The sequence below is a fragment of the Mus musculus genome, chromosome X, assembly GCF_000001635.26.
Source record: "Mus musculus strain C57BL/6J chromosome X, GRCm38.p6 C57BL/6J".
In the NCBI taxonomy this organism is placed as follows: Eukaryota; Metazoa; Chordata; class Mammalia; order Rodentia; family Muridae; genus Mus; species Mus musculus.
The window spans coordinates 38,371,216-38,398,517 of NC_000086.7; the positions used below are offsets into that span (position 1 = coordinate 38,371,216).

The following is a 27,302-nucleotide window of genomic DNA, read 5'->3' on the forward strand; positions in this document are numbered from 1 at the left end:
TCCCAACCGGTATGAAGGACACATGCTCCTCTATGTTCATAGCAGCCTTATTTATAATAGCCAAAAGCTGGAAAGAACCCAGATGCCCCTCAACAGAGGAATGGATACAGAAAATGTGGTACATTTACACAATGGAGTACTACTCAGCTATTAAAAACAATGAATTTATGAAATTCTTGGGCAAATAGATGGATCTGGAGAATTAATGGCAGGAACTATGTGATAATCTCATCTAATGTGCCAAAGATCTTCAAGAAAATTTAACATCCCTTTCTTCATGATAACTGCCCTAAAAATAACCAAAGTATGGAGAGAATGTACCTCAAAATAATGAAGGCAAAGGTATGTGATCAACCTGCAGCTAACATTATACTAAATGGCAACAAGACTGTGATGATTGTTATATTCATTTTTTGTTTGTATTATACTCATTTTCTAAGACCTTGGGGTGCATCAATAGGATATTTATTTGAGTGTTCTTTACTTTTTTTCACTATGAAATCATCTTATTTCCAGAACTGATAAACATTTTTATCAAATTAACAGGATACAAATCAACCTGCAACATACAAAAATAATAAGAAAATAAAATAAAATAAGAAAAAAATAATGGGGTAATGCCCTTCACAATAACTTAAGAATAAATATTTGCTAGGTGGTGGTGGCACAAGCCTTTAATCCCAGCACTTGTGAGGTAAAAGCAGGTGGATCTCTGAGTTTGAGGCCAGCCTGGTCTTCACAGAAAGTTCCAGGACAGCCAGTAGTACATAGTGAAACCTTGTCTTGAAAAAAAACAACAATATATACATACATACATACATATGTACATACATATGTACATAAAAATAAGCACCTAGTAATAAACTTAGCTGAAGAGGTAAAAGACCTCTTCAGTGAAAACATTAACATAATTAAAAGATAAATTTAAGAAGACACTATAAGACCTTTCATACTCATGGACTGACAGACTTTATGTTGTAAAAATGGCTATATTACTTAAAACGTCATACAAGTTCATTGTAATCTCTATCAAAATATCAGTGAAATGTCACTTTAAGGAATGAATGAAAACAATTCATATGGGAGCAAAGAAAGAACCTGTACAATCCTAAGTACAATGAGTGATGCTGAAGGTACCATGATACCTGATCTCAAATTGTATCACAGAGGGAGATGCATCTGTGGGTAAAAGTACTTAAAGTGCAAGACTAGAAACCTGAATTAGGATCCCTGGAATCCAAGTAAAAGCTAAACACAGCCTGTCCTCTGATCTCCACACTGTGGAAAAGAAAGAGCCCAAATGATGATGAGTATCTAGAATAGAGAGAGCCACTCTATTAAGTAGCAAAAAGAAATCATCCAATCATTATAAGCACTGATGAACTGAATAGAGAGCTCTCAAAAGAAAAATGCAAATGGCCAATAAATACTTGAAAAATATCATCCTCATTACTCACCATGAAAATGCAATTTAAAACTACTTTGAGATTCCTTCTCACCCCAGTCAGAAAGGCTGTCATCAAGAAAACTAATGAGAAATGCTGCAAGGATGTGGAATAATAGGAATTCTTATACATGGTTGGTGGGGATGTAAACTTGCGAAGCTACTATGGAAATCAGTGTGCAAGTTCCTCAAAAAAAAAAAAAAAACCTAAAACTAGAACTATCACATGACCCAGCTAGACCACTCTTGGGAATATGCCTGCAGGACTCTAAGTCAGTATATACCATAAAGATGTTTGGTGTTGTATTCACAGCAGCTAAGAAATGCAACCAATCTAAATTTCCATCAACAGACAAAATAAATACAAATGAAAACAAGTAAATAGATAAAATATGGAGCATATACACATAAGAATTTTATTTAGCCAGAATGAAAAATGAAATTATGGCTTTTGCTAGAAAATGGATTGACTTGGAAACCATTAACATAAATTATGAGTCAGAAAGACAAATATCATATCATAGGTCTCCTCTCATATGTAGAACTTAGATTTAAGGTAATATCCAAGTGTAGATATGTGTGTGTAGGAGACTACAGGCTATCTTAAGTCAGCGAGAGAGTAACTGAATACATGTGACATGAAAGCAGAAGTGTGAACCATTTGAAAGGGGAGGGAAAGTGGCCAGAGAGAAGGAGGAAGCAGAGGGAAGCAGTTGGGAAAGAGGATGCATCAGAACAAACTGCAATGACTATTTGGGAAGAGGAAGAAGGAGGCAAGGAGGTAGTGTCTGTGTGCTAGAGAAGTAACTATAACCAAAACTCATATATCATATATAAAAATGTCACAATAAGATCCATTAATTTCACCTGAGGTGGGGGTGGCACATGCCTTTAATCTCAGCACTTGGGAGACAGAGGCAGGTAGATCTCTCTGAGTTCAAGGCCAGCCTGGTCTACAGAGGGAGTTTCAGGACAGCCATGGATACATACAGAGAAACCCTGTCTTGAAAAACAAAACAAGATAAAAGACCTATTAACTTGGTTTGTTGTTGTTTGTTTTATTGACAGGATCTTACTAAATAGCCCTAGCTATCCTGGACATCACAATGAAGACCAAGCTGTTCTTAAACTCACTGAGATCTGCCCACTATGTGGATTCTGGCAATCAAACCCAGGTACTCTGGAAGAGCAGCCAGTACTCTTAACTGCTGAGTCATCTTTCCAGCTATACCTAACATATGTAATTATAAAACAAATATAAACCTTTTTTGTAAAGGTCAAAAGAAAACCTAAGGCTATATGGAATCTGAAAGAAGGCATAGTCAACAGAACCATACTATTCTGAAAGATCACAGAAGAGCCACCTGCCAAGCACAGCCTTCATAGTAAGGTAGAAACTGCTGCCTACCTTTGGAATTTTCACTCAAGTTTTGGAGTGAAAAACAAAGTGTAGCATTGAACAATAGGGTGGTGTTGACAAATGCAAGAAATGGGACCAAAAAATGTGTTTAAGCATGGAAGAAGAAACTTGATCAGTTTTACTGAATTGAATAAGTTATCCAGTAGCACAAGAAAGGGGTGCTATGCAAGGGAAACGGGTAATGAAATACCCTAAAATCCTCGAGGAAAGTCATCGGGGGTGCAGAGCAATACTCCTGGCACAGAGGAGGATCAGTAGTGAGTTTGAGTTATGTAGGAAGAACCTGTCTTGACAAATAGGACAGACAAACAAACATAAAAACGCCAAGAAAATAAAATAGAAAGTCCTGGCATCTAGAACAAGATTGGGTGTTTAAAAGGAAAACTGAGGGAGTTCTGTCACTCATGTTTGATTTGGGGAACTTAGTACTGCATAAAAACTTCAATACAGAAAAAGAGTTACGGGACAGGGAGCCGAGTCATAAAGTATTCCCCCAAACATCCACTTTCTCCAATTCCAGGTTGGAATTTCTTGTCAAATCCTAGCTGTGGGGCATCTCTAATGCGGTGTATCTCAGCACTCAGGAGATGGTAGCAGATGAATTGAAAGTTCAATGCCAATATGGGCTCTACAGGGTGATGTGGCCTTTCAAAAGAAATGGAAGATGGAAAGAAAGAAGAAGAGAAGGGGGAGGGAGGAAGGAAGGAAGGAAGGAAGGAAGGAAGGAAGGAAGGAAGGAAGGAAGGAAGGAAGGAAGGAAGAAGGAGGAAAGGAAGAGGAGGAGGAAGAGGAGGAAGGAGGAGGACAGAGAAAGGGAGAAAGAGAAAAAAAATCCATGCCAGATAGGGTGCAGATAGGGTGCTACATTTCAGAAACTCTCAGGAAACTACGGATTCACTGCTGTTCCCAGAACAGTTGTACTACCATGGCGTACTTTAAAGAGCAGACACCCAACTTGCCAGACAAGCAAGAAATATCTCTTCCACTGCATTTTTGGTCCAAGCAGGCCATGCGGCAGGCCTCATAGACCATGTTTATGATGTGGCATGTTAATCTCTTGCGTGGGAAGAGTTGGTATAAGTGGCCCGGTGACTTCAGGGCTTCAGTGTAAGGAGGCAGGGGAGGAAGGAGGGAGGCGCTAGGACCCAGGACTGGACAAGACACTGAGTTGATGGGTGAGCCCATTGCACTTAGAGCAGGTTTGACCATGGCCGTGGACATTGATGACCCCAAGAGTGGTTTCCGACACTGCGAAGTGGTTCTGTTCATCAATGAAGAGGTAACACAGAATGGTGGTGGCCCTGGCTTCTACCTGACCTTCCATTCACGGCCCTGGAAAGATATAGAAGATGGCCTGAAGTCTATAGTGGTTGATACCCAAATACCGCGTTCCATCAAGAGGGCCTGTGCCTGGAGTGCTCTAGCCCTAGGAGTCAGGGTTGCTATGAGGCAGAGAGAAAAACAGTTACAACGTGTTCAGCAGCTGCACGGCCAGGTAGAAGACCACGAGGCGGCCACCTCTACTTTGGCCACAGACCTGCAACGGCTGCGTGAGGAACGTGATGAAGTGGTCTCTGAGCTTCACAATGCCAAAGAGCACCTGAAGCAAGTGAAGTTTGAGCGGGATATGTTGCAAAGGAAGATCATTAAGTTCGAGCTGTCACAGCAACTCCTTGCCCAGTCACCAGATGCTGATTATCCAAGCACTCCACCAAGGCCTTTAATTGCCAAAGAAAATGGAGAGGCTCTGGACGCAGGCTTGCAGAATGGGCAGTGTGCAATGTGCCCGAAGAAAGACCAGATGGCATCCCTAACAGGTATGCCAGGATCCCCTAGTCCTTGAGCCGAAGCCCCACAGCCCTGTCTATCAGTTATCTCTACGATCTTCCCAGTGGCATCCCCTCCCCAATCCAGAGTACTCTCAAAAGGGCAAGGAGGCTATCTATCCACTAGTTCGCTTGCTGCTGCAGAATCTCTGTGTCCAGACCTGAGGAACCAAATTCATGGATAAAAACAAATCTAGATATAACCAGGGGTACTCGGAAGCTTCTTTTTTTTCTTTTTTCTTTCCTTTTTTATTGAATATTTTCTTTATTTACATTTCAAATGTTATCTGCTTTCCCCGCCCCCTCTGAAACTCCCATCCCCATCCCCACTTTCCGTGCTTCTGTGAGGAGCTCAGGCTTCTCACTGAATTTAGGGAGTGATAAAATCATTTCTTGGGGCCCCTTGTCAATGTTTTTCTTTTATTTACATCATAGAATATTTGAAAAGTCAGGTAAAAGCTTTTCACTATTCTACTACCAAGCAATAATCTCTGGGCTTCTTTGCTGAGCTAAGAGATCTAACCCAAGGCCTCAAGAACGCTAGGATGGTAGGTACATCACCACCGAGCTATAGCCTTAATCTGCAATTAACACAGTAAATCTAATTGCACATATGGATATCTTTCTACAGATTCAATTATATATGTGTGTATGCGTATATAATTTCCATTGGTTTTGAGAAGGATGAAATTCTATTGATATGTCAATTTAAAAGGAAAACATTTCCAGTTGCAGGTACATTTACAACTGGTCAGTAGTTGACTGCTATACATTTAGTTAAAACACAAGAGAAGCTGATGTTATGGAATATTCTCTCTCTTTTTTCTGTGCTCTCCTTAACGTCCTTCTTGCATAACCCCAGATCTTCTGCAGGGCATAGCTATGCTTTTAAAATGTAAGATGCAGTGCATTCTGGATACATTGCTTTTTTTTTTTTTTGAGAATGCTATTGCTTTACTGTAGTAATTCCTTAATTTGTTTTTATAACACTCACCAGCGCTATTCTTTGTGTCTCTAAGTTCTAGATACTTTGTGCGGGGCTGAAGAATTCCCAGCTTCCAGTGTGTGAATCTTCGTGAAATGATTTTCAAAACCAGTCTCCGCCTCAGTAAAATCTCAGCTAGGTGCTGCTACAAAAAAAATTATAATAATAAAATTAAAAAGTGAAGGAATTGGGGAGATGTCTGCATATATATTTTAGGGGAGAAAGCACACAGATTTTGTTATCTTAATCCATTGACATTGCAGAGTTCAGAGGGATTCACAAGCCAATGTAAAGTTTTAGAGAACATCACAAGTTCATTGAATTGCATTCATTAGTCCACTGAATGGTTACTGATAAATTGACATATAGTAGAAACTACAACTATGCTATCCAGTATGCACACTATAATCCCTTTTGGGTAAGGTTGGCTACATAATAATAGGGAACATAATTTCAGACATAGCATGGCTCATAGTGTCCTTTGTCCTGCATGAAATGCAACCTTTGTACAAACTCAGCTGAAAAAAAGAAATCAAGATACATTTCTGTAACTTGGGATGGCAGCATTAAGAGACTTTTATATGGGGAACACTAAAAAACAAAATGGTCTTGATAAAATTCCATGTCTCTTTCAGGGGATTAACTTGATAACTGAAAATTTGATAAGTTTCATGTAATTCATAAAACAAATAGTTATTGATTGCTTTGAGTTTGCTAGGTATTGGAACTATATGCTCTATTAACTCATATACATTGTAATCCTTCTTGGTTAGGTCACTAGATGACAAGAATGAGTATAATTTGGAATACAAATTAGATCAGAAGTGCTTTCTCTGCCTTGCATAGAGTGTGGTCCTGAGTAAACCATTAGAAAGAATATCTGGATCTATTTTTGCAATCTGTATTGGGGCAGCATGAAAGAGATCTTCATGGATCAATTTGAGTGATCAAACTGTTTGTCATCTTAGTCGCTAATTAGACAGATATGAGCAGTGACAAAGACCAGAAAGGTGGACTCATGAAAATGCAGGTAGGGCTTTTCTGATCCTCCCATCATTTCTTCTCTTGAAGATCATAGGTGTTTCTTCCCACCAGCCTAGCAGAGAAAATCGCTGGGTTTTCTTGAAGAAAGTATTTAGAGGAGTGATGGCTCTTTACAACCCTGAACTGCCCCCATCCCAAGCCCTGTCCTGTCAGAAATGGATGAAGAACATCGGGGTCACCACAGCCCTCCACATGGAATGTGCCTCCTTGTGGGGGTTAATTACGTTTTAAATAGAACTGATGTGTGGGGAGCAGGCTTGCGGACTCCTCTTTCAGTATGTGTGGGGTTTGCAGGCTTTCTGCTCCCCTGAGTCAGCGGCTTCAAGGCAAGGAGGAACGAGGGTGGAGATGGGCCTGAGGGGTTAAATCCAACTTCAGCTTGAACCACAAGTGTTCATGAGTTGCTGGAAGGATCCTGCCCAGATACCCAGGAGCCACTTTTGTCAGAGTTCTTCATTAGTAATAAAGTGCACACTTGCCTGGTATGTGTTCTGGGTAGATTTTAATTCAGATATTTGTTTAGAGGTGGCAGCTCCAATCCTCACTGCCCTTGACATCCCAACTAGGTAAAGTTCAGTCTCATTTCCTATTGGAATGCTGCTCTTGTGATGATTACCAAGGATTGGAGGCACCTGTGTGGGGCCTTCAATCCATTGTTTTCCCAGTGATCCTCACTATCTAGTACTGCAATGGGCCCCTGAAAGTGGGCATATCTGTCCTTGAGCTAGGAGAGTGAGGCAAGTATTTCTTCCCTGATATCTGGTGGTCTAAGAACCTTTTGTAGGACAGGAAGTCATTTTCCTGAGGTTCTCTATGTGTGATGATTTGTATATGCTCGGCCCAAGGGGTGGCATGGTTAGAAGGTGTGGTCCTGGGCTGGCGAGATGGCTCAGTGGTTAAGAGCGCCGACTACTCTTCCGAAGGTCCCGAGTTCAAATCCCAGCAACCACATGGTGGCTCACAACCATCCGTAACTCTTGCGCACGCCCAACTGGCCAGGAAGAACGACGCTGCAACAGGATCCTTCTGCACACGTTTATTCAGTCCTGTTTCTTCTTTCTCTATATATCTCCCTCGTTTATATCTCCCCCGAACCCTGGGCCTCTCACTCTTTTATACTCTCAGTTCACATCCACTCACAGCAGGCCACGCCACCTCACCAGGCACGCAGCTTCAGCTAATCAGGGCAGCAGGGGCATATCTCCATCAAAATGGATTCACCAGTATCCTGGTACACCTGTGCAGCTCTCAAGACGTTTGTGGCTTATATGAGGAAGTCAGGTGCAAGTCATACGACTTAGCTGCAGTCCCTGGCGCCTTTGGGACTGCCGCCACACCCGCTCCTCACACGTAACGAAATCTGATGCCCTCTTTTGGAGTATCTGAGGACAGCTACAGTGTACTTACATATAATAAATAAATAAATCTTTAAAAAAAAAAAGAAGGTTCTCTTGGAGTAGGTGTGTTACTGTGGGTGTGGGCTTTAAGACCCTCATCCTGGCTGCCTGGAAGTCAGTCTTCCATGAGCAGCCTTCAGAAGAAGATGTAGAACTCTCAGCTCCTCCTGCACCATGCCTGCCTAGATGCTATGCTGCCACCTTGATGATAATGGGCTGAACCTCTGAACCTGTAAGCCAGCCCCAATTAAATGTTGTCCTTATAAGAATTGCCTTGGTCATGGTGTCTCTTCTCAGCAGTAATACCCTAACTAAGACAGAAGTTGGTTCTAGGGACTGGGGTATTGCACTGGGAGAGGCCATGGAAGGCCATTGGTGAATTTACAGTCTCAGTTGCAGTTGACAGCCAAGGACTGAAGGAGTCATGCAGAGGATTTGAAGCTTGGCACTATGAAGAGAGCTTATGATAGGCTATTGGTGAAGCCTAGTTGCAACAGAAGACCCCAGCATATTGGAGATGACAGTACCAAGAACAGCAGCAGTGGAGTGGATCAGCCTTAGCTGTGAGTGCTACAGAGAGCAGAGCTGATGAAATGATGTCAGCCCTTTGGAGGAGCCCAGAAGATCATATGTGGATCCTAAACATTGAAACAAGAGGTTGTAATATTGAAGTTGCCTTGAAGACCCCAAGATGTTTGAGATGACAAAGCCATGAGCTATCTGCTGAGGAAGGCTGCTAATATGGAGTGGAAACAGACAAAGAGAAAGAAATTTGTTATAGTCAACAAAGATGAAAAAGGAGTTGGAGATCTGAAGACCACTTTGACATCAGACATGGAGATGCAGAGTTTGGAGTTTGCCCAGCTGATTTCCTTGCTTTGGGAATTACAGTTAAGTGATTGGGTGAATCTCAGAAGCGACTTTATACTTTGGACTTTTAACATTGTTGACACTGCTATAGACTATGGGGACTTTAGAAGTTGGAGTAAATGTATTTTTATTATGCTATGTTTAAGTATGCCCCCCATGGACTTATATGTTTGGACAAGTATATTGGGGCCAGAGAGTGGACTGTGATGGTTTGTATATGCTCAGCCCAGGGAGAGACACTATTAGAAGGTGTGGCCTGTTGGAGTAGGTGTGTCACTGTTGGTGTTGGCTGTAAGACCCTCATCCTAGCTGCCTGGAAGTCAGACTTCCACTAGCAGGCTTCAGATGAAGATATAGAACCCTCAGCTCTGTCTGCACTATGCCTGCCAAGATGCTGCCATGCTCCCACCTTGATGATGATGGAGTGAACCTCTGAACCTGTAAGCCAGCCCCAATTAAATGTTGTCCTTATAAGAGTTTCCTTGGTCATGGTGTCTGTTCATAGCAATAAAACCCTAACTAAGACACTATGGTTTCCTAATATATTGTAAGTGATTTCTCTGCTTTTCTGCCCTGCAAGGCTTTGTCCCCATACTCCCACACAAAAGTTTTCTTTCTTTCCTTTCTTCCATTTTTCTTGTCTCCTCCTTCCTCTCTCTCTCTCCTACCATCCTACCATTCATTCTCTCTTCTCTTCTCTTCTCTTCTCTTCTCTTCTCTTCTCTTCTCTTCTCTTCTCTTCTCTTCTCTTCTCTTCCTTCCCCTCCCCTCCCCTCCCCTCCCCTCTCCCTCTCTCTTCTCTCTCTTCTCTCTCTTCTCTCTCTTCTCTCTCTTCTCTCATCTGTCTGTCCATTAGGCTGTCTTTGTAGCCCATACTGGTCTTGAAATTACTAGCTAACTGATGATCCTTCAGAGCCTCTTGCCTCCACCTCCTGAGTATTGGGATTATATACATGACTCACTAGTCCTGGGTTATGTGAAGCTAAGGAATGTCACCCAGAGCCTTGTGCATCATAGGTTCCAATGGAATTAAATCCTCAACTCTCTCCTACACATAAGCTTACCAAGGTGCGTATGATTCTGAAAAGCAGCCAGAATACAGTCTATAAAATTTCATGTGGTTTAGCAAGGCTGACTACCTACTTGATATTAGAATAAGAAAGGGGGCAAATAACAAAAGTGACTCTGCCTCTGCAGCAATCTTACACCCCATATTTGTAATTAATTATAGTCTGAAATGTTAGAAATAAAGGACTCCACAAAGGCTACTAATGCCAAAGGTAGACTGTTTGGATTGGGGCAAGTTTTATAATATTGTTGTATACTATCATATCTCCATGGAATATGGGAAAGAAAGAACAATGAGACTTGTGAATGCCATGGTCCTTTTTAGTGTGGACTGATATCATCAAGATTACTGGATAGTTTATTTATTGTAAATTCTCAAGTACTAGATCACACGTGCTGACTCCAGATGTTCTGGATGTGACACCTAGCAGGCATGTCAGATGTGTGCTGAAATTTGAGGTTTGTTTTAATCCACAGCATAATGTGGACAAATTGTCCCAGATCTCATTATGACTGTTTCATCAAAACAGACCTTTCCATTTATACTCTGAGGCCCACCTGTGGGGAGCGGGTGTGGCGGCAGTCCCAAAGGCGCCAGGGACTGCAGCTAAGTCATATGACTTGCACCTGACTTCCTCATATAAGACACAAACATCTTGAGAGCTGCACAGATGTACCAGGATACAGGTGAATCCAATTTGGTGGAGATTTGCCCCTGCTGCCCTGATTAGCTGAAGCCTCGTGACTGGCGAGGGGGCGTGGCCTGCGGTTCGTGGATGAGAGAGAGTATAAAAGGAGTGAGAGGCCCAGGGTTCGGGGGAGATATAAACAAGAAGAATCAGGACTGAATAAACTGCTGTTAGAAGGACTGGTGGTCGCGTCGTTCTTGCTGGTCGAGAGCGGGCGCGACACCCACCAAAATATCTGTAGGTTCTATGTGTGGCTTTTGTGTAGATTAATGTGATTACCTAATATCATAGGGATATTGTAGGAATCTTTGACTAGATTCACCGCAATGGTTCCCAATTCCTCCCTCCTCCTCCTCCTCCTCCTCCTCCTCCTCCTCCTCCTCCTCCTCCTTCTTTTTTGTGTTTTCTTGAGACAGGGTTTCTCTGTATAGCCCTGGCTATCCTGGAACTCACTCCGTAGACCAGGCTGGCCTCGAACTCAGAAATTCACCTGCCTCTGCCTCCTAAGTGCTGGGATTAAAGGCATGTGCCACCAGTGCCTGGCTCCAATTCCCTCTTCTTCATCCTAGTCTGGACACATGAGGTAAAGATAGTATGAATGTTTTTACTAGAGGGAGCTGGACTGTGAAGCCAAAGAATTGGGCTCAAAAGGTGCTCTGCAACCTCAAACATGTTACTGATTATTTCCAAGCCCCCTCTAGTGTTGGCTGCTCCATCTGCAATCTGGGCTGTTCTCTGCAATAATGGAATATTCTAGAGGAATAGCAACCAAGGACCTATTCATATTATTGAGCACTTACTATCTGAGACCTTGTAGTTGTTATCCTGTTGGAGGCTGCCAAGGTGTGGATGTTGTTTATCCTTCCCTGAAAGGTTTATGTGTTGGACACTTGCTTACACGGGGCTGAGAAATGGTAGGACCTTTCAGTGCTAAGTCCTAGTGGTTGGTCCCTAAGATATTGGGAGCACTCCACAGAAAGTAAACACTCTTCACCTGGAGTGAGTTCTGAGGAAAGCACATTGTAAAAGCATGAGTGTGAGTCCTGAGAACCATTTTTTTACTTCCTGTCTCAAGAAGTAATTTCTATCTCATCCACATGCCCTGCCAGGTGATGTGGCCAATAAGGCCCTCAATAGACTTGACCAGATGCCATTGCTATACTTTTGGATCTCCAAAAATGAGAGATAAATAAACCTTTTTCACAACTTTTTCATTTATTTTTGAAATTATATAATTCCTCCCTTCTCTTTCCTCCCACTGTACCCTCCCATAATACCCCTGTGCTCTTCCAAATCCATGTCCTCATTAATAGTTGTTATACACATATATGAATATGTATATATATACACATATATATATATATATTGCTAAATATAACCCATTCAGTCTGTATAGTGTTACTCCAATGTATGTTTTTAGGGATGATCATTTTGTATTGGATAACCAATTAGCATGTTCTTCCCTGAGGAAGACTATTTCTACCACTCTTAGTATTCTTTCCTGTAGTTCTCTTTGTGTAGGGTTGAGACCTCCTGGGACTTACCCCATAGACTTTGGCATGTATGTTGTCCTTGCTCAGCTCATGTTTACACAGTCATGGTAGTGAGACTTCATGGGTGTGGCATCTGGCATCCCTAAGAGACAGAATCTCACAGCAAACAGCCAATCCTCTGGCTCTTATAATCTTTTCACCTCCTCATGTGCAATGTTCCTTGCACCTTAAAGTACAGTATTATTTTGTAGATATATCCACTGAGACTGTGTTCCACAACTCTGCATTTTGATTGGCTGTGGTCTTCTGGGATTGTCTCTGTTGCAAAGTTTCCTTGATGAAGGGTGAGAACTATACTTATTTGTGGGTATAATTAGGGATTATGCTGTTTAGTAAAGTGGTGGTTGTAGGTTCTCCTCCAAGATCCATGACTTCACCAGCCCTGAGTTGTTGGCTAGATTTTCAGAACCAGGCATGGAATCCCTTTTGTTGATTAGGTCTTGAGTCCAATTAGAGAGCTGTTGATTACCAGCAAAGTATATATGCCACTTTTGCATACCTCAGGTTATCGGACCTTGCTAGTTGTTATTGTGGCTCATAGGCATCACAGCTAACGAAGTAGGTATATTGGTTGCTTCCTTCCTTTGGAAGCTTGCATAGTGCTTTCTGGTACCATGAGAGCTAGTCCTCAGGGAGGAGGCATTCAGGTCAGATCTAGTTCAGGGATCTCTGAGCCCTGTGTCTGAAATGCACACTCTCTTCAGCACTAGGGACTTATCTTCCACTTCTTTGGGGCAACCAAGAACAATAGCAATAGGTTGTATGTTTGAGAAGTTTCTTAGACAACCCTAATCAACCACTCAAAAGAGGGTTTCTCATGCCTGGTGTTGGGATATTTTATTACATGGTCTTTAGCTCTTGGAGGGGACATTTTCAACCAAGATGAGACAATCTCATTGAAATTATTTTCCTGGTTTCTACAGTTAATCCAGGTTATGTACTCATGTCTGAAAATTTGGGAAAGAGAATGCAACATTTGCTTTTCTGGGTGTGGATTACTTCACTCAATATGATCTTTTTCTAGCTTCCTTTGTTTACTGTAAAGTCCCGGATTTCACTTTTCTTTACAGCTGAATAGTATTCCATAGTTTATACGTATCACATTTTCATTGTCCAGTCATCAATTGAAAGGCAGTTAGGTTGTTTCCATTTCCTAGCTATTGTAAATAGGGCAGCAATGAAACATGGCTGAGCAAGTATCAGTGGTGTAGGATGCCAAGTCTTTGGGCATATGCCAAGGAGTGATATAGCTGGGTCCTATGGATGATTTATTTTTAGCTTAAGAATTCTCCATACTAATTTCCATAATGGCTGCACCACTTTGCAATCTCACCAACAGTAAATGAGGGTTCCTTTTTTTCCTGAACCCCCTCTAGCATTTGTTGTTGTGGGTTTGTATGTGTGTGTGTGTGTGTGTCATTTCATTCTGATTGGAGTGAGATGAAATCTCAATGTTGCTTTGAAATGCATTATCCTAATTTCTAGGGGCATTGAACATTTTTAAAAAATAATTCTTAGCCATTATTTTTCTTCTTTTGAGAACTCTATGTTCAGATCCCACACTCATTTCTATTAGGTCAGGTTTTCTTTTTCTTCTCTCTCTCTTTTTTGTTTTTTAGTTCTTCATATATTCTGTATATTAATCCTGTCATATATGTAGCAGGCAAAGATTCTACCCCATTCTTTGAGCTTCCTCTTCACCAGGTTATTTCTTCAGTTGTGCAGAGTATTTTAGTTTTATGAAGTCCTGCTTATCGATTGTTGACCTTAATTCTTGGACACAAATCATCAAGAACCTATACACCTATATCATGTAGGGAACTGCCTGTAATTTCTTCTAGTGGTTTCAGTGTATCAGGTTTCGAATTTAGCTCTTTGATCCACTTGAAGTTAGTTTTTGTGCAAAGTGATAGATTGTATCTAATTTCAGTCTTTGGTATGTGGTCACCCAATTTTCCCAGCACCATTTATTGAAAGTGCTTTCTTTTCTTCACCTTATGTTTTGGCATCTTTATAAACTACTAACTGGCTGAAGTTATGAGTACTCATCTTTGGGTCTTCAATTCCGTTCCATTGGTCAACATGTCAGTTTTATGCAATTACTATATTGTTTTTATTACTATGGCCATATGTAATCTATCATGGAATCTGGAATTGATCTTTTTGTTCAGGAATGTGTTGGATGTCTCAGGCTTTTGTGGGTCCATGTGAATTTGGGGATTTTTTTTCTATTTCTGTGAAGAATTGGATATAAGGATTTTGGTTGAGATTGCATTGAATCTCTAGTTTTTGGTAAAATGGTTGTTTTCACATAGAGTCCTTCACTTCCTTGGGTAGGTTTACTCAGAGATATTCTATTTTATTTATTTTCTCTGAGACTAATAATGAATGGAGACATGTCCATGATCTGCTTCTCTGTGTATTTGTTAGTGGTATACAAAAAGCTATTGATTTGTGCAAGGTGATGCTATATCCTGCCAGATTGCTGGATTTGTTTATCATTTACAGAAGTTTTCTGGTAGAATTCTTGGAATTTCTATAGTATTGTGTCATTTGCAAACAGGGATATTTGGACTTCTTTCCTTTTTTGTATCCATTTAATTTCCCAATCATGCCTTACAGCTACAGCTAGTACTTCCAGCACAATATTGAAAAAGAATGGATATTGTATAGCCTTGACTCATTCATGAATCTACTGGGATTGCTTCAAGTTTTTCTCCATTTAGGACGGTATTGGCTGTGGATTTCTCATATATAGCTTTTATTATCTTAAGGCATGCTCCATCTATCTCTTTACTCTCTTAGACTTGAATCATGAAGGAATGTTGGATTTTGTCAAAGCCTTATCTGTAACTATTGAAATGATCCTGTGATTTTTGCTTTTAAGTTCATTTATGTGGTTTATTGCATTTATTGACCTGTATATGCTGAACTATCCCTGTATTTCAAGGACAAAGCCAAAACATCATGGGACATAATATTTTGATGTATGTCTATATTCTGTTTGCAAGTATTTTACTGAGTATTTTTGAGTCAATGATCATCAGGGATACTGGCCTGTAGTTTTCTGTTTACCTGGTTTTAGTATTAATGATGATGGCTCTGTAGGAGTCTATCTTCCCCCACCCCTGCCTTTCTTTCTTCTCTTCCTCCTCCTCCTTTAGTTTAGTTTAGTTTAAGAATTGACTATAGATCTTCTTTGAAAGTCTGGTAGGAGTCTGCTGTGAATTCTTCTTGCCCTGAACAATTATTTTAAGCCTGGAAGGTGGCAGTGGTTGTTGTTATCATTATTGTTGCCATTTCAATCTCCTCACTTGTTACAGGTCTGCTTAGGTTGCTGAGTTCTTTTTGGTTTAATTTTGGTGGTTTGGTTGACTCTAAAAATTTGTACATTTCCTTTAGGTTTTCCAGCTTTTAATGGCATATAGGTAGTCTATTTAAAAGTATTCCTTTATAATACTGTGATTTATTCAGCATATGTTGATTCCCTGTTCATTTCTGACTTTGTTAACATGGATCCTCTCTTTTTCTTATGGCTAGTTGGAACATGGGTCTATCAAGCTTTTTTATTGCCAAGAACCATCCTTGGCTTGGAGAGGGGTTGTGAGGGAGGGGTGTTTGAGAGTGACAACTTGAAGTCAAATGGTGGGTACAGGCTGACAGCCTGTGTTCTTCTTGAGACAACTTTCTCTAGAGATCTCCAGACAGCTCATCCAGATCAGCTCTTGAAGACCAAAGCCCAATCTTTTATTTACATATCAGTTCAATCATACACTCCAGTTTCTCTTTTGATTATTCCATGAATCAGCATCCCTTGATCCTTGACCCCTGATTCTTAGAAAAAGTAAGTACATTTTTTCCCCAATATGTCTAGGCTTGGACCTAAATTGAGTCTGTCCAAGGCTGACCTTATACTCAAGAATATGCATGTCTTTGTAACCACAAACAATAATTTTAGCTGGGTGAGACCTTGCTCTGCCATCACCACTGCCCAGATCTCTTTATCTCCTTCCTTGATATCTTTCTGACAAGCTGGCTCATAGTGCACCTGCCTCTGTTCTTTTAGGTCCATGAAGCCCCTCATATAAATCATATATTGCATCCTTATATTTTACATAGTTGGAAATTATATATTTTTGAACTAATGTTTTCAGAGTTCTTTTCCACAGCCTTAAGGGCTGTCCTGAAAGTCACAGCATTTATCATTTTTGCAAGGACATAGACATACTCTCATCTCTCAGACTCATGCTGTTTCTAATTATCATTGAATCATTAACCTTCAGAATGTCCTCAGAGAGGACATTCCCATGAAGGAGGAACATAAAGTAAAATATAAACTTACCCTAGCAACTGCCAACACTCATGGAGTCCCACGCTGTGATGGTTCTGCTACAGAGGCAGGAAACCATGTCACACCATCCTTTCCACATGGCCATGCAGGACTTGGCAGTTTATCATCTCAAAGAACCAGCCCTTATGTTTGTTAATTTTTTGATATTGTTTTCCCTGTTTCTGTTGCACTAATAACTACTCTGATTTTCACTACGTTTTGCCATTAACTGGGTATGGATTTGTTCTTGTTCTTCTAAAAGTTCCAGTTGCACCACCAAGTATGTATTTGTGCTCTTTCTGTTTTTGTTTGTTTAATGTAGGAAGTTAGAACTATAAATTTCCCTCATAGGACTGCTTTCGTTGTGTCCCAAGAGATTGTTTTGTGTTGTGTTTTCATTTTCATTTAGTTACAGGAAGCTTTTTAAATTTCTTTATTGATTTATTCTTTGGCCCATTCATCATTCAGTAGTGAGTTGTTTAATATCTTTTGGGGTAGAATATCCTATGGATACCTGTTAAGTCTATGTGATGTATAATGTCAATTAATTTTGATGGTTTTTTTTCCAAATGACCTATTTATTGGAGAAAGTGGAGTGTTGAAATCACCTACTATTAATGGATTGTTGTTAGTCTCTGTCATTAAATCTAGCAATACATTTTTTATGAAACTGAGTACTTCAGAGTTTGGTGGATGTTTATGATAGTAATGTCTTCTGTGTTAATTGTTCACTTGATTAGAATGAAGCATACCTCTTTATCTCTTGAGATTAGTTTTAGTGTGATGTCTATTTTGTCAGAGTAGGATATTGATGCATGGTTGCTTTCTGGCCCCATTTGATTAGAGTGTAGTATTTTTGCCCATCCTTTTATTCTAAGGCAGTGTCTATCTTTAATGCTGTGTTTCTTATAGAGAACACATAGATTAATTTTATTTCTTGATCCATTAGTCAGCCTGTGTAATTTGATTGGGAAATTGAGGCTATTGATATTTAAAGTTATTATTGAAATGTATGTGTTAATTATGTTCATCCTGTTATTGGTATTTGGCACTGTGTTCTCAGTGATATTTTGTGTTCTGGTGCTTATGGCTCATTATTCCTTCCCACAATTTTTCTGCTCTGCTCATTTTTCTCTTCAGTCAGAAAAAAAATACTTCTTGTATTTTGTTTGGTTTCCTGGATATAACAAAAAAAACTTTTAAGGTGTATTTATGTTCTAGAAAGTTTTTCTGTCTCCATTAGTATTGGAAGCTAGTTTTACTGAGTATATTAATCTAGGCCTCCATCAGAGACTTTAAGGACTAGAATGCATTGCTCCAGGCTTTTCTGGCTTTCAAAGTTGCCATTGAGAAATCAGCAGTGTTCTGATGGGTTTTCTTTTATATGTGACTTATACTTATTTTTCTCTTTCAGCTTTCAATACATTTTCTGTTATGTAGAGTTCATGTTTTAACTATAATATACTATGAGGATGTGGGAATTTTCTTGTCTTGTCTATTTGGTGTTCAGTATGCGTCTTATATCTACATAGGCGTGCCTTTCCTTTTTTCTATGACCTTGTTGAAAAGCTGGTCCATCCTATTAAACTTGAGATTCTTCTCCCTCATCTATGCCTATAATTTAAAGATTTTTTTTTCATGGCATTTCACATTTCCTGTGTGTTCCTTTCTTGTAGTGTTTTAAATTGTTCATATTCCACACTTATTTTTTCTAGATCTGCTTATTGATCTTCAGGTCCTAATATTCTATTTTCTGATACTATAACCTATTTGTAAGGCTTTCCTTCAAGCTTCCTAGTTGAATTCATTGGGGTTTTTAATTCCATCTTCATTTCAGCTTGAGTCCTCTTCAATGCTTCCATCTCCTCAATGAATTCTGTTCTCAAGTCCTGTATTGTCTTTGTCATTTCCATCAGCCTTATGATTGTGTTTTTCAGGTATCACTCATTTATTCTCCTTAAGCTATTTCTCCTTAATTTCATTGAACTATCCCTTCCTGTCTTCTTTAAACTCCCTGAGTTCTTTGATGAAGTTTACAAGTGTTCTTAAATACTATGCCCTGGGTCCATCTAGAAAATTGTCATTGGCAAATAGTTCTACAAGACAGGTTTGATATTTCATACTGTTGGTATTTTTGTGATGAAATCTGGGCACATGGGCTTCTTTTGTTAGTTCCCATTCTGATAGTGACAGAGCAAGTTGTGTCAATAGAGAGGAAATATAGGCAGGCTAGGCCTAGAAGTTGGAAATAGCTGGGGTGGAACGACGTCAGATGGACAGAGGGGACTGGACTGGTGTACAAGATGTGCTTCCTGGTCCAATCGTGGAGTGTGGGGATAGATCTGGATGGTTGGAAAGGTTGGCTATGGCATGAGAAGGGCCTGTGAGTTGGAGAATAGAGAGGACCTTGGCCAAAACATAGAGATCATTTGTGGTATAGGCAAGGGAGCCAGACTAAGCACATTAGCTCAGTACCATGTGACTAGACTAACTTAACAACAAAAAATTAAGGAACTCGTCTGGATAAATGTGAAGTGCTGTGAGATGGAGCAGAAGTCAAGGCCTTGTCCTTTCATGGGGGTATTTATTTATGTGCAGAAGACAAGAGAAAGCCAAGAAGATGCAAAACCCACTCTGAGGAAATTATTTTCCCAAGGTCTTTTTCATTATCAATGCAAACCTAAATTAAACTGCAAAAAGTAGTAAAAGTGATTCATAACCCAAAGCCAGAAGCAAGATATTTATAGTTTGATCTATTTACATTATACATATAAACATATACCTTTTTAGATACATGCATAGAAACTATGGGATTTTTTTATAGGTTCCATAGTTGTAGAAGCAGTGGCCCCTGCATGAGGGAAGATCCAGGGACAGGAAGGATGTTTGGAGGGGTAGAGTATCAGTGAACAGGAAGAGAGGTTTACTTACCAAAACAAAATGGCACATAGTTTTGAGAATCAATCATATGCATCCCCAGATAGCACTGAATTTGTTATGTAGCCAAAGATGACCTTGAACTTGGTATTCCTGACTCCAGTGCCCACTCACTAGGATACAGGCATGCAGTGCTGGGGATCAAACTATGTTTCATAAGATGCTGCTAGTCAAGCACCTTACCCACTGACCACATCCTCAGTCCATTATTTTTCCTTAACAGACATAATCGTATTGCTGTTCTTAAGATTGTGATTTTAAATGGCCATATGATATTCTATCATATGCATACTTCACAATATATTTGTCAAAATGACACTTTGGACAATTATTTGCAAATTTTCACTTCCACTCAATATTACACTAGGGTAGAGTTTTCTGTTTCACAGGCAAAAGTATCATTTAAAACTATAACCAACCTCGGGGGCTGGCAAGATTGCTTAGTGGGTAAAGCATTTTCTGTGCAAGCCTGGTAATCAGGGTGTGAGCCCTCAGAACCCACAGAAGAGTGGAAGGAGAGAAGCAGTCGCACAACTTGTCCTCTGATCTCCATGTGCCAGTATGAGCACCCACACACTCTCACACATCTCACACACACACACATGGTAATAATATTTCTAATTTAACATTTAACCTAATAAGTTACTTTGTTTTAGTTTCCATTCTTTCTGTGACCAGGAAGACGGAGCACTTCTCAATTTGCTATCTATATGCAGCTTTTCTGCTTTGATTCACCTATTCAAGTCTTTGTTCCAGTTCACTCCTGGGAATGGCTGTCTTCTCTTGTTTTGTCAGTATTTGGTAGTAAGGATATTATCCTAACCCATATACTTCAGAGAACAAATATTTTCTTTTGTTTTTGCTGTCATGGTCTTGTTTAACTTTGTGTCTGGTGTCACTTAGATGCTCAGAAATAGTACATTTTTAAATATTGAAATATCTTCTTTTCCACTATCATTTTTCACTCGTGTGTATGTGCTCGTGGGGGGTGGATTATTTCACAGCCTTGTGCATGCCAAGCAAGTGTTTCTACCACAACATCCCCACTACTGTGCTACTGTAGCTATCTATGTTCAATTCTGGATCTTCTGTAGTTTAAATTTTAACCTCTTTAAGCATACTTGCATTTTTTTAATGTTGTGAAGTCAGGGGTCTAAAAATAAGTAAACTACTGTTTCAATAGTTAAGCATTATTTTTAATGTTCCACTCTTTCCCTACTGATTGAAGAGAATAACCCTATAAATTCACACACACACACACACACACACACACACACACACACACACACTACATGTTAGCCAGGCAGTGGTGGAGCATGACTTTAATCCCAACACTTATGAGGAAGAGGCAGGTGAATCTCTAACTTTGAGGCCAGCCTGGTCTACAGATCAAGTTCCAGGATAGCCAAAGTTACACAGAGAAACCCTGTCTCAAAATAACAACAAAACAAAACAACCTCAAAAAATAAAACTACAGCACACTTGTATGGTTTATCTATTAAACTATTGGTCTATTTTTTATTTAAACATTTTTTATTAGATATTTTTTTCATTTACATTTCAAATGCTATCCTGAATGTCCCTTATACCCTCCCCCGCTCTGCTCCCCAACCCACCCACTCCCACTTCCAGGCCCTGGCATTCCCCTGTTTTGGGGCATAGAATCTTCCCAATACCAAGGGCCTCTCCTCCCAATGATGGCTGATTAGACCATCTTCTGCTACATATGCAGCTAGAGATGTTTGATTCTAGTTTTATAGAACATTTCAATAAAAGCACTATTTTATTACTCACCAGTTGTCTTTTGTTTTTGTTATTATTTTTGTTAGATATTTTCTTCATTTACATTTCAAATGCTATCCCCTTTCCTGGTTTCCCCTCTGAAAACCCCTATCCTCTCCCCCTGCTCCCCCTGCTCACCAACCCCTCCCACTCCTGCTTCCTGGCCCAGGCATTCCCCTATACTGGGGCATAGAGCCTTCACAGGACCAAGGGCCTCTCCTCCCATTGATGACCAACTAGACCATCCTCTGCTACATATGTGGCTGGAATCATGAGTCCCACTATGTGTTTTCTTTGGTTGGTGGTTTAGTCCCTGGGACCTCTGGGGGTACTGGTTGGCTCATATTGTTGTTCTTCCTATGGGGCTGCAAATTCCTTTAGCTCCTTGGGTCCTTTCTCTAGTTCCTTCATTAGGGACCCTGTACTCAGTCCAATGACTGTGAGCATCCACCTCTGTATTTGTCAGGCACTGGCAGAGCCTCTTAGGTAACAGCTATATCGGGCTCCTGGCAACAAAATCTTGTTGGCATCCACAATGTCTGGGTTTGGTGACTGTATATGGGATGGATCCCCAGGTGGGGTAGTCTCTGGATGGTCCAAATGTGGACTTTTAAATGATTTTATTTTATATATGATGTGTGTGCTGTACATGCCATATGTGCATGTCTGTATAGGTATATGTACCAGCAGAGACTAGAGAAGGACCTCAGATATATTCTCTTGAGACACAGTCTACCCTGAAGGCCACCATTTCAACAGCCCACTGAGCAGCAAGCCCCTGGACTCCATCTGTCTCTCCCCAACACTGGAGTAAATGGCATACGTGATGGCCTGGACTTTGCATGGGTTCTGGGCACTCAAATCCAGGTGCTCTGCCTTGCATAGTAAGCCTCTTACCCACTGGGCCATCTCCTCGGCCCAGATTTTTGAAAAACTGACACATAACTATATATAATAATGGGGTATACTGTGACATTTTAATATATTTTGCTATACATATGTAGTGATAAGTTCAGGGCATCTGATATATATTTCTCTGTGATATGAGCATTCAAAATTCTCCCTACTTGCTTTTCTTATGTTCAAAATTATATTTCCTAACTGCAGTTATCCTCCTTTGCTACTGAACATCAGAGAGTATTCGTCCTATCCAACTCTGTGCTCTGAAAACATTTTCTGTCCATGCTCCTTTCCTCGTGCCCTTCCAGGACTCTAGGACGCACGACTGGATTCTCCGCTTTCTTTCTTTTTTCACATTATATTTTTATTAGATATTTTCCTTATTTACATTTCAAATGCTATCCTGAAAGTCCCCTATACCCTCCCCCTGCCCTGCTCCCCAACCCATCCACTCCCACTTCCTGGCCCTGGCATTCCCCTGTACATATGATCTTCCCAAGACCAAGGGCCTCTCCTTCCATTGGTGGCCGACTAGGCCATCTTTTGATACATATGCAGCTAGAGTCAAGAGCTCCGGGGTACTGGTTAGTTCATAATGTTGTTCCACCTGTAGGGTTGCAGATCCCTTTAGATCCTTGGGTCCTTTCTCTAGCTCCTTCATTAGGGGCCCTGTGTTCCACCCAATAGATGACTATGAGCATCCATTTCTGTATTTGCCAGGCACTGGCATAGCCTCACAAGAGACAGCTATATCAGGGTCCTGTCAGCAAAATCTTGCTGGCATGTGCAAAAGTGTCTGGGTTTGGTGGTTGTATATGGATTCCCCACTTTCTATTTGAAGGTAGATGGCATGTCCAGAATTCCATTTGCTTTCTTTTAAATGCTGTATCATATAGTATGATGTTTATGTCAGTACAGGTTTTTGAACCTTGGCATTTAAAGTACAGAGTAGCTATGTAGCCCTGTACAATTTATTTAACCTAAGTTAGGTTTGCCCATCTCTAAAGTAACAATACATTCTATGGTATAGCGTTTTAAAGTTTTAAAAAGATTGAAGAGAATGCCACCAAATATAGTAAGCAATAAGTGTTTGCTTAATGATATCAAGGTGAATCTTTTCCTTAAAGATGATAAATTGCAGATGTTGTGATCACAAGAAGAAGGAGTAGAGAGGGAATAGAGCTAAGATAAGACTCAGATGAACAGAAAAAGTATACTCCAACCACATTGAAAATCAAGACTGAATTGTGAAGTTATGCAGTGAGTTGCAGAAGAAAGGGAGAGTGTATGGGGGAAGGGACTCTGGGAAGGAGAGACCAGGAGAGGGAGCAGCATTTGGGATGTTAATTAATTAACTAATTACATAGAAACTTCCAGAAGTCACAGATGCAGGCTACGTTTTGGAATTGGAAGTGACACAAGAAGTACTGTTGTTCCTTTAGCCATCTGAGACATTAAAACTACAGTGAGATTAAATCTCACCCCAGACTACCAAAAAGAAAACAGATGACAAATGCTGATGAGGAAAGAGAAAGCCTTCACGCTGCTGTTAGGGATATTAACTGGTGTAGCCAGTACACAAATCAACTGTGAAGGGCCCTCAAAAGAGTAAAAATGCAACTATCATATCATCTAGCCATAACACTAACTATACAAATTGGTCCTACCTACAAGTTGTGCTTGGGTAAAGCTAGAGCAGACATTGTGGGAATGGCCAATCAATGGCTGGTCCAGCTTGAGACCAATGCCATAAGACCACCCCTGACACTGCCTGGAAGGCCAGGATGCAGAAGATGGATAGCTCAGAGACCTAGAATAGAAAATTATTCCTAATATCCTGCTATACTCATAGATTGGTGCCTTGCCCAGTTCTTACCAGAGACTGTTCCCCCAGCAATTGATGAAAACAGATACAGACACCCACAGCCAAACATTAGGCAGAGCTCAGGAAATCCTGTAGAAGAGGGTAAAGGAATGTAGGAACCATAAAGTTTGAGGACATTGCAAGAAAACCCACAGACTCAACTAACCTGGACTCACAGGAGCTCACAGAGACTGACCAGGAAGCCTGCATGGGTCTGATCTAGGCCCTCTGCACGTATGTTACAGTTGTGTAGCTTGGTCTTCTTGTAAGATTCCTAACACAGGAGCAAGGGCTATCTCTGACTTTTATTCCTGCTTTAGGAACCTTTCCTCCTACTGGGCTGCCTCATCCAGCCTCAACAGGAGAGGAGGTGCCTAGTCTTACTGTAACTTGATATGCCATGGTTGGCTGGGAAGCCTATTCTTTTCTGAAGAGAACTGGAGGAGTGGATGAGGGGGACAAAGGAGAGGAGGGGGGAGACTGGGAAGAGAGGAGGAAGGGAGGTGAAACTGCAGTCAGAATAGAGAGGGAAAGAGGGAGAATATATTTATATTTATATTTTATATTTATCTTTATGTAATGGACTGTAAACCCTACCACAGAGACCACACATCCATGTATATTGCTGTACTCTTCATAATAGCTAAGAAATAGAATCAGATCAATGGATAAAGAAAAAAGTGTTCAATATATACAATGGATTTTTGTTGCCTTTTTTTAAAAATGAAATTATGGGGCTGGAGAGAAGCCCAACCATTAAGAGTACCAGCTACTCTTCCAGAGAACCTGAACTCACAACCACCTGTAACTTCAGCTCCTGGGGATCTAACACCCTCTTCGGACCTCCACAGACACCTACACTCACCTTCACACACACAACACATAAGGGTACACAAATACATACAAAAAATAAATCTGTACAAAAAGAAATAAAATTTACAGAAAAATCAGTAGAACTAGAAATCATGTTAAGTGGCATAGCAGAAAAGTATCACATACATTTACAAAACATTTTCTCTCCTGTGGATCCCAGTAAAAATACACATTTTAACTTTATACATTTATGTCTTTGTGGATGTGGTTACTGGTCATGACACTAGAAAGGGGACCATGACATAAGAGTGGATCCCCTGGGTCTGGAGTTACAGATGGTTGTGAGCTGCCCTGTGGATGCTAGGAACCTAACCTCGGTCTACAAGGTAGGGGGAGTGAAAGTCATAGGAATATTGTTGTGTGTGTGTGTGTGTGTGTGTGTGTGTGTGTGTGTGTGTGCACGAACATGAACACACACATGTGCACATTGTATGCATTACTAGTGCATGTCCATGTGCGTAAACAAAGATCAGACAACATTGGGTGTCCTGGTCTGTCATTTTCTGCCTTATTTGCTTGAAACAGGGTTTCTCTTTTTTTTTTTTCATACATTTTTATCGTGTTTCCACTCCCCAAACTCATCTCTCTCCAATCCCTCAATCAAAACAAATAAAAAAAACAGTAAGATTTTTAAAAATCAAAACAAAATAACATACACAAACCAAAACAAAACCAACAAAAAAAGCAGAGGGACATTCAGCCGGTGGTTCGGGGAGACATACCTTCCACCTTAGACCATGGCCAAGCTCATCTGTAACTTCACGGAGACGGCACCATCGATGGTGGCCGCTGCCGTGACTTACTCGAAGCCTCGATTGGCCACATTTTGGCACTACGCCAAGGTTGAGCTGGTTCCCCCAACCCCTGGTGAAATCCCTACAGCTATTCAGAGTGTGAAAAAAAAAACCATTCAAAGTGCTAAAACTGGTAGCTTCAAACACCTTACAGTGAAGGAAGCTGTGCTGAATGGTTTGGTGGCCACTGAGGTGTGGATGTGGTTTTATATCGGAGAGATCATAGGCAAACGTGGCATTGTTGGCTATGATGTTTGAAGACCAATCTTTAACTTCTGATTTGAGTTCTTATTTGAATGTTCTTGGACCATGTGTAACGGGACTGCTATCTGAATAAAACACTAGGTGTTGAAAAAAACAGAGTTTTTTACTGGCCTTAAGTTTGCCGTTTCTGGTCCACTGGCTGGCAAGGAAGTACGTACTCCCAAATCTAGGGCAGTTTTGAAAGAGTTTCAAGAGATGCTTACCTTCATATTTAAACTTCTGGCCATAATCTGTAGCATATCTTGTCTAGTACATCCCTCTACTCCTTTGTAGCCATATTGACCCCCCCCAAAGCCCCCAAGGGTGCTTTCCTCTCTAGGTCCTTGTACTTTCTCTGCATTCTATCTGCAAAGCTTGTTCCATAGCTCCCTTCATAGCTCACACTCCCACCCCAGTCAAGTCTCTTTGAACTGTCATCTTGTCAATGAAGCATTACCTGTCCAGCCAGTTTTAAATGGCACTTCAGAACGGAAGAGATGGCTCAGTGGGTAAGAGCACTTGCTGTATAAGCTGAAGGATCCCCATTTGAAGCCCTAGCTGGGTATGGCCATGCATACTCATAACCACAGCACTGCCCTACATTTGGGAGTAGGAGCTGTGTATCAGAGCTCAAACTGCCAAGTGTCCTAGCTACAGTGCACTTAAATCCAAGGGATGACTCTGGGATAGGAGTGACATTAAGGAAAGCGAGGACAGAGAGAGAGCCATTTAGTTTCTTAAACACACTAATGCACAGTCGAAATGATTCATGATGCAGAAGAATCTGAGGGCAGAATGATAATGATATGTGATCAGAATAAATGGATGAGGCTAGCTTGGAAAAAAAGATCCTCAGAGCTTAGCATCAGTAATAAGGCACACTGCAAACTGGCACTGAGCTTTCAAAAGGCACGTTGCCACAGAACTCATCTACCCTTCCAAACTCAAGAATAATGGAGTGTATGTATTGGATTGATTAAAGGCAGGCTGGCAGAGCACAAGTCAGATTTCTGTGACTAATACAAGGCAAATGCTCTATAAGCCTGAAGCATCTTAGAGGAGCAGGACGTATAATGCTAAATGGTATGGTCTGTGGAGGCAGACAAACCTGAACTCAGATAGCCGCTTGGCCACTAACTTCAATGCTTCAGTGACCTCACTTCTGTGAACTGGGAATGATAATTTGCAACCTCAGATTTACTGTCCTGAATGACACAATGTGGGGCAGGAGCTTAGCCCTGGAGCAGCTCACTGAAACTAGAGTTGCTATCAGGTGGCGGTGG

The 27,302-nt window shown here is 40.7% G+C and overlaps 2 pseudogenes; both read left to right on the plus strand.

The window, feature by feature from the left end:
• On the plus strand, positions 3,969 to 4,681 carry Gm40 (predicted pseudogene 40; annotated as a pseudogene).
• Gm4853 (predicted pseudogene 4853) lies at positions 25,674 to 26,143 on the plus strand (annotated as a pseudogene).